The sequence below is a fragment of the Pongo pygmaeus genome, chromosome 22 (assembly GCF_028885625.2).
Source record: "Pongo pygmaeus isolate AG05252 chromosome 22, NHGRI_mPonPyg2-v2.0_pri, whole genome shotgun sequence".
Lineage (NCBI taxonomy): Eukaryota > Metazoa > Chordata > Mammalia > Primates > Hominidae > Pongo > Pongo pygmaeus.
Window position 1 is genome coordinate 29,257,090 of NC_072395.2, and position 7,930 is coordinate 29,265,019.

Below are 7,930 nucleotides of genomic sequence, written 5' to 3' on the forward strand. Positions count from 1 at the left end.
ATAATAGATGTCTGAAGATGAACAGAAAGGAAAACATGTCCTACCAGATGTAAAATCTTAAAAAGCATATGTTTTAAAGAACTGCAGTGTTGACGTAGGATAGGCAACAAAATCTGTAAAACTAAATGTAACATTCAGAAGGGGACCTATAGGAATAATTAAATATTTAGAAAAAAATAGCATTTCAAAACAGCGAAGAAAAGAAATACAACTCAATAAATGGTCTTAGAGTTTTGGGATAAATATTTAGAAAGATAAGTTAAATTTCATTTTACAGTCATCACAAAAAATAAATTCTAGATTAATCCAAGAAACATAAAAGAAAGTTCTACAGGGTTATAAGAAAATATAGCACAATGCTTTCTTTGGTGCAATGTGGGGCAGTTAGGTAAATAAGACAAAGCCAAATTTATAAATAAAAATTTTGATGCATTAACCAAAGCAAAATTAATAGCAGGAGTTCCATTGCTAAATGATATTAAAATGTCACTAATAAAGCTAAATGGTAAGCAAACACAGAGAAAATATTTGTAATTTTTGTGATGCTAAAGCATCGAAAGCAATACTTTTCAAACTCTCCGAGGTGGAGGGCCAACTTTTTTTTCTATTTTTAATCTTTTATGGGCCAGTACATTTATATAATACAATAAAAATGAATTAGCAGAAAAATAAAATTAAAAGAACATATAACATGTAAGTCCTTTTCTTACATGAGATTGAATAGTAATAAAATTATTCAGTCCACCTACTTTCAATTTCTCTGCCTACCTTGTTGTGGACCAGTAATAACCCATTGGTGGAGCAACACAGATCCACTGAAGACACCACGAGCTAAGCGGATCATGAGATGTCCCACAGATCAGTATGAAAATGGCAAAAAATCAAACACAAAAACACGTAATTTTTACTTCATCTTATGCTCTGGGGAGAAAATTGCATACATGCCGCAAAATATACTCATAAGGATGTCCATATCATGATTGTTTATAAAAGCAAGAAATTAAAGGAAAAAGTCCACCTCCTAATCCTTGCTCTAAAAAATACTTCAGTATTTAACTCTGCTGTCACTTTCCTGGTCTACATGAGCTCCTGAAATAACCTAACTCTAACCCTAACCATTACATAAATGTCTGCTGCTCTTCCACCATCCAGTCTTTCCCTACACATTAGCTAGAGTCTTCACTCAGCATGTAAACAGGATGCCTCACACTCTCCTGAAAACCTTCAATGGTTTCATTTTACACTGACATTAAAATTCTAATTATTTACAGCTCCTTGTGTGTTCTGGCCTCTGCTTGCCTCTTACATTTGATCTTTAAGGCATACTTTCCTTTACTAACTATTCCCCATATACACTGACCTTTCAGTATCTGCTCTGAAATTCTGTTTCTTGCATTTTATCCTGGCTAGTTCCTTCACATGCTTTTGTCCTCAAACTTAAATGTCACTACTTCATATTGCTTTCCATTGACCCAACCAATCCAAATTAGGCATATCTCTACAGCCTGCTTTTCTTTGTAAAACTCAGTTCTTTTCCACATTCGGTTTTGTGCTTCTTCTACCTCCCACGCTAACTACACTGAGAGCTACAAAAAAGTAGAGAGTGACTTCTCTATTCCTATAACCTGGCTCAGTAGTCAGCAGCTAGCAGGTGCTCAATATGTATTAATTAATTAAATAATTGAGTAAATGAGAAATGGAGGTTAAGAGAGGAGCTCAAAGCTAAGAAGAGAAGAAAGTGATTGTGAGAGAAGGAGAGAATAAAGACAAAACAATGAAGAAAAGAAGAAAAGAAAAGAAAAATTGTGTTGAATTTGAAAAATAAAAACAATAAAGATAAATTTGGAAAAATTATAGTACTCGACTTAGTTAACAACAATGAAAATATTTTGTAGATAAACATGTCATGTCATAATTCCATAACTGCCCTTCTTTCAGAATTATAAAGACAAGACAGCATCCTAAAATCTTTTTTCTAAATATATAACTATTCCTACTATATCATACATCAATACATTATTTAAATACAACAAATTGATTTATTTGCATCATACTTTCTCACAGTAGAATAAATGGAGTTTTACATTCTCTAGGAACTTTTTTGAACCACTCAAAGAATTTCACTTTCTTGGATGTGAGGTGAGACCAGGTGGTTCCTGAGTAGATTTTTAAAAAATGCTAGAAAAGAATAAAAAGAGAAAAGAAACTAGAAACTTGAGTTTGTAATTTACTTGTGAAATGATATAAATAATGGTAATGTGCCATCTTGTTCCTGCAGGCACCATTTGGAGCCTGAGAATGGAGACCCAAATAATTGTTCTTTGTGGGCACATAAAGTGAGTTTTTCTTCCTTACCTGTCTTTTTGTTGTGTATCTATCAGTCAGTGTTCAGTTGCAGGGAAAGAAAAGAATCTACTCTAGTTAGTTTAAACAGAAAGGGTTTATTTAAGGGCATTAAATACCACACAGGATCATTAGGAGAACTAAAGATCCTAATTCTTGTTCGAGTTTTCAGGAATCATTCATGAAGCTACATTGCAAAATTGGGCTATCAAGGGAGCTACAGTTCCTGCCACAATCCTGTAAAAGGAGAAGACTGCATGTGAAATCAGAAAAGTGTTGCTACAACCTTTTATCAATTCCAGAACCATACTGCATTTATCATGGATACCATGGATTTGATACCCTGACTCCCTAGTCACATGACTGTGTGAAATAAAAATTTTGTGCTGGTTCATCTTATCAAAAGACTATAAATCATATCTAGAACACTAGCCACAATAATGTCGAGGAAATGCTGTTTGTTGTTTATTTTTGTTTGTTTCATACGCTAAAAGGGTGTTGGAATGCCTGTTGAGCAAGTCATATACAGGATGTGCACCTGTTCCTTTCTACCAGTTAAGTGAGAATAGATATGTGAATTAAGATAGTAACAGTGAAGATATGGAAATTCTAAGAGATATTTAATATATTTCTGTTTGGGCTAATAAGAAAATGTAAGTATTATTTTAGATATTCAGGTGGATCCTATATATCGTTATTGAACTATATTATTGATTAAAATATCAATAATTTCTTGGATTTTTACAGAAAATATGCAGCTTCTAACAAGTTAGTTTAAAATAATTAAGCCTTGACTCTCTTGATGCTTTGGGTCAGATAATTCTTTCTTGTAGGAGGCTACCCTGAGTATTGTGTATAGGTATTTAGCAGCACAACTGGCCTCTACCTACTAAATGCCTATGGCACTTCTTTTCTTCAGATGTGACAATAAAAAATGTCCCAGATGTTGCCAAGTGTCCCCTGGGGTGAGTGCATGATTGTGTCCAGGTTTGAATCACTAGTTTAGATGATCACATAAGCGGAAGAGGTCCAAGTCTTGCTTTTAAAAAATAGAAACGAAAAATAACAACTTCCAGAATACATAACTATTTCTTTTATTATAATTTTCTGTTTCTCAATTTTAGAAGTATATTTTCTGTTTTTGTTTGTTTGTTTGTTTTTTTGAGACAGAGTTTTGCTCTTGTTGCCCAGGCTGTTGTGCAATGGTGCGACCTTGGCTCACTGCAACCTCTGCCTCCAGATACAAGCTATTCTCTTGCTTCAGCCTCCTGAGTAACTGGGATTACAAGTGTCTGCAACCACACTTGGCTAATTTTTTGTATGTTTAGTAGAGACAGGGTTTCACCATGTTGGCCAGGCTGGTCTTGAACTCCTGAACTCAGGCGGTCCACCCACCTCGGCCTGCCAAAGGCTGGGATTACACGTGTAGCCATCACGCCCGGCCTAGAAGTGTAAGTATATATATACATATATATATATACACACACATATATATGTATATATACACACACATATATACGTATATATGTGTGTGTATATATATGTGTATGTGTGTATATATATATATATATATATTTTTTTTTTTTTTTTTTTTTTTGAAATGGAGTCTTGCTCTGTCTCCCAGGCTGGAGTGCAGTGGCGCGATCTCGGCTCACTGCAAGCTCCGCCTCCCAGGTTCACGCCATTCTCCTGCCTCAGCCTCTGGAGTAGCTGGGACTACAGGCACCCGCCACCACGCCTGGCTAATTTTTTTGTATTTTTAGTAGAGATGGGGTTTCACCGTGTTAGCCAGAATGGTCTCAATCTCCTGACCTCATGATCTGCCTGCCTCGGCCTCCCAAAGTGCTGGGATTACAGGCGTGAGCCACCACGCCCGGTTGGATATCCTATTTTCTATGCATTTAAAAATTATATAATTTTTATATTTCGTTAATATTTTTAATTTATTGCATTTTTCCCATTTTTATTGCTTAATTTCATTTTTAATGTTCATTACTTAATTTCTGCAGAGATTTTATAATTTCAAGAAACTAAAATTATCACTTACTTGTAAATACACCCCACTTTCTCACAAAAATAAATCTAGAAATCTAGACATTAGAAAAACATGGTGAAACACTTATTCTATTTCTCACAAATGTGGGGAAAATATTTATTCATTAATATCACCTTTGCTGTAGTAGTGACAATGAGGTAAATTGTATTTCTAATTCCATCTTCTGTTGTTAGTTCTAAGTCAGGATCTTGCTGTATCGTTAAAAAACTGAGATTGAGGCTCTCAAAGTTTTCTGCCTCAAATTCCTTTAATTAGTGATAATGGCCCCAGATGGCTGGGTATTTTTCGTGGAATGAGGGGGATTCGAAACAAGTTTCAGCCGGGTGCAGTGGCTCACATCTGTACTCCCAGCACTTTGGGATGCTGAGGTGGGCAGATGACTTGAGCCAAGGAGTTGAAGACTAGCCAGGGCAACATAGGGAGATCCCGTTTCTGCAAAAAATAATAATAAAAAGCCCGGAGTAGTGGTTCCTGCCTGTGCTGCCAGCTACTCAGGAGGCTAAGGTGGGAGAATTGCTTGCCCAGGAAGGTCTAGGCTGCAGTGAGCCGTGATCACGCCACTGCCCTTCAGCCAGGGCAACAGAGTGAGACTCTGTCTCAAGAAAAAAAAGAAAGAGAAAGAATGAACGAAACAAGTTCCTCCATGAAAGGGTTTTCAATTTCTCAACTGTGGTTACATGTGACAGTGTCTTCAATATCACATACTAATGTCTAGAACACATCCATAGAGAATTTGATTTAATATGCCTGACTGGGGCTGGCCATAGGTATTATTTTAGACCTCTCTGGATGAGTCTAATAATTGAGAAAGATTGCTGGAAGGAAATACTGTTCAACCATGATCAAGTTATATATAGTTTATGAAAAACTCTCAGATAATTTTCATATATCATTTTTAAATGGACATGTTCTTAACAGTTACAAAGCACATCCCGAAAATTAATTATTCATGATCCAAGAGTCAGTTTCTCTCTCTCTCTCTTTCGCTCATTCTCTCTCTCTCCCTGCTTCCTCTGCTTCACCTCAGAAACCCTTAGCAGGTACCTCCCAATGCAGAATTGGGAAGATTTTGTGTGGAAGAGGATGCTTGTTTAACATTAGAACTAAACCTGGAAAAATGATGTCCAGTGTCATTTTCAACTGGAAATTTTCTGAAAGAATATGGAGCCAACAGACAAACCTGCGGTGAGGAAGATAGCTTTAGGTGAGTCTTCTCATTCACAAATCCATCCAAGACACTGCATTCTTTCTGCTTTTACTAGCTTATGTAACCTAGACACTAAAGGTCACTCTGAGAGCCTGACTTTACTAGCTTCTATGCCAGCTCCCAATCCCATTTTATGTTTGCTCCAGATTACAAAACTACTTCCTTGCGGGGTTGTATGACTATGAAAATTTGGTTAATATTTCTGCGTCTCTTATCTCATCTATAAAATGAAGTAAATAGACTTGAGAGGCTTTAAAATCTACTCTTGCTCCAATAATTTATTTCCTTCTTTGCAAGACATTTGGCAAAATGTTTAATTACTGTTAGGAGCTTTAAAACTCCAATGGTATATTTTAAATTAAATAAAAATATTTTGGATATTTCTTTGTTTTCAGTCAATCATGAACCCTCCTCTTCTCTTTCTCTTCTATCTGGCATTTCCTCTTCTGAGATCGATAAAGTGATAGATTATTATCTTTCTACAGACAGAAATTGATGGGCTAAGTGTGAAGCACAGAAGATAGGGAATAATAAATTAAGTAATAGAGAAAAGAGAGAGGAGGAAGTGAGATCATAGATCCAAATGCTCGTGACTTTTAAAGATGGGAACCTGTGATAATGAGGTGTCAGCAAGGTCAACTAGATAAGTACTAAACTTAGAGGATTCTGGTTACATCGATTGGCATTGTAGTTTGTAAGTATATTGCATACTTTCTACCAGTCCCCAACCACAGAAGGCTTCCACATACTCTCCTTCTCCTTTGACAACTCCCCTTAGGCCTTCTCCTCCTACAGAGAGTCATGAGTTGTAACCCCAAAGCCCTTGCACAGACGTCTCTCACCCCCGCTGTTCAGGTGCCATCATTCAAAATATACACAGATTCCATGGAGAAAAGACATTATGACAGCATCACAATTGATCTCCTCACTCCTCAAGAAGTTATATCCAAGTGACCTATATTCATGTACAAATTAGGTCAGATGGGAAAATGAAAAGCAGTTACAATAAATCACACAGTAAACACAGGAGCTCATAAATAAATAAAACCCCTGTGATAGGAAACTCAGAGTTGAAATAAGAATGCCTAATAAATGAAAAAGAAAAGAATAAAAGTTACAATCATAATATAAAACTTTGGGAAAACTGGTGTGAAAAATTTCTAATATCTGTAAATATACCTTTGCCCTGGATAAACTAAATGAGGGCGATTGCGAAGGGTAACTAAGTGACAGATACGACCTGAATTTAGGGACTGAATAATTCTGTATTGACTGAATCTTTAAAAAGTAAAGTAATAGCAATAGTAAAAAAAAAAAAAAAAAAAAAAAAGGAAAGTAATAGTAGTATAGTAAAAAAAGTTCCAATGTGTACAAGCAAAAAAAAAAAAATTCCCTTATTTTAGCCTTTCTTAGTTTCCAGTAGTAACCACTGTTACAAACTGTTGTGATTACATATAAACACACACACACACATATATACACACATATATATTTCAAATATGTTTATATTTCACATATAGTTTTAAATATAGAGCTATATTTGCATCTATAAATGCTCATATACTTTTGACACAAATGGGTTCAAATTTTACATCTTTATGCATATTTCCCTATTTATTTTTCTACTAGATACAGTCCTACTTCCTGGTGTTAAGCCTGGCTCTAACACTTAATACTTGCATGATCTTAAAATGTGCTTGCTGCTCAAATTCTCTGTGCCTCAGTTTCTCAATAAACAATGGAGATAATAGCAATACTTGATACTTAAAGTTGCTATTAAGATTAAATGTACTACATTACAAGTCTTAGAATAGTGTTCAAACATCAGAAGTGCTGTGGAACTGTTAGCTTTTATTTTGATTGTCATCATCAATATCGTCTTCATCATTATACATAGCGGATGGTGTGGTACTTTGCCCAGATCCCCTCTTCATGTTACTTCTGATGACTCACAACCATGCCCCTTACTGGTAATCACCCTTTACCACAGGGAACAGCCGTACACAAAGTTATGTTCACATTCCAGGATACATTCCATAGCCAAAGACTGGCTGATGTGGGAATACAAATGCTCAGCTGCTCTAGCCACAGTGTGGGTAATTATGAGGGCCATCCCAGATTCAGGACTCTTTTGCAGGATTATAAGACAACTTTCTTTGCTCAATCCTATTTTCTTCATTCACTTTATACGTATACATGTAAATTCTGAAACTACCACAATAAATGTGCTTCATGAAATTTACTATCTCAGAGTTTATTTCCAAGGAACCCCCAAATCTAAAACAATTGGTTCCAGAGGTAACCCTAGGGGACATGTTCTTTTG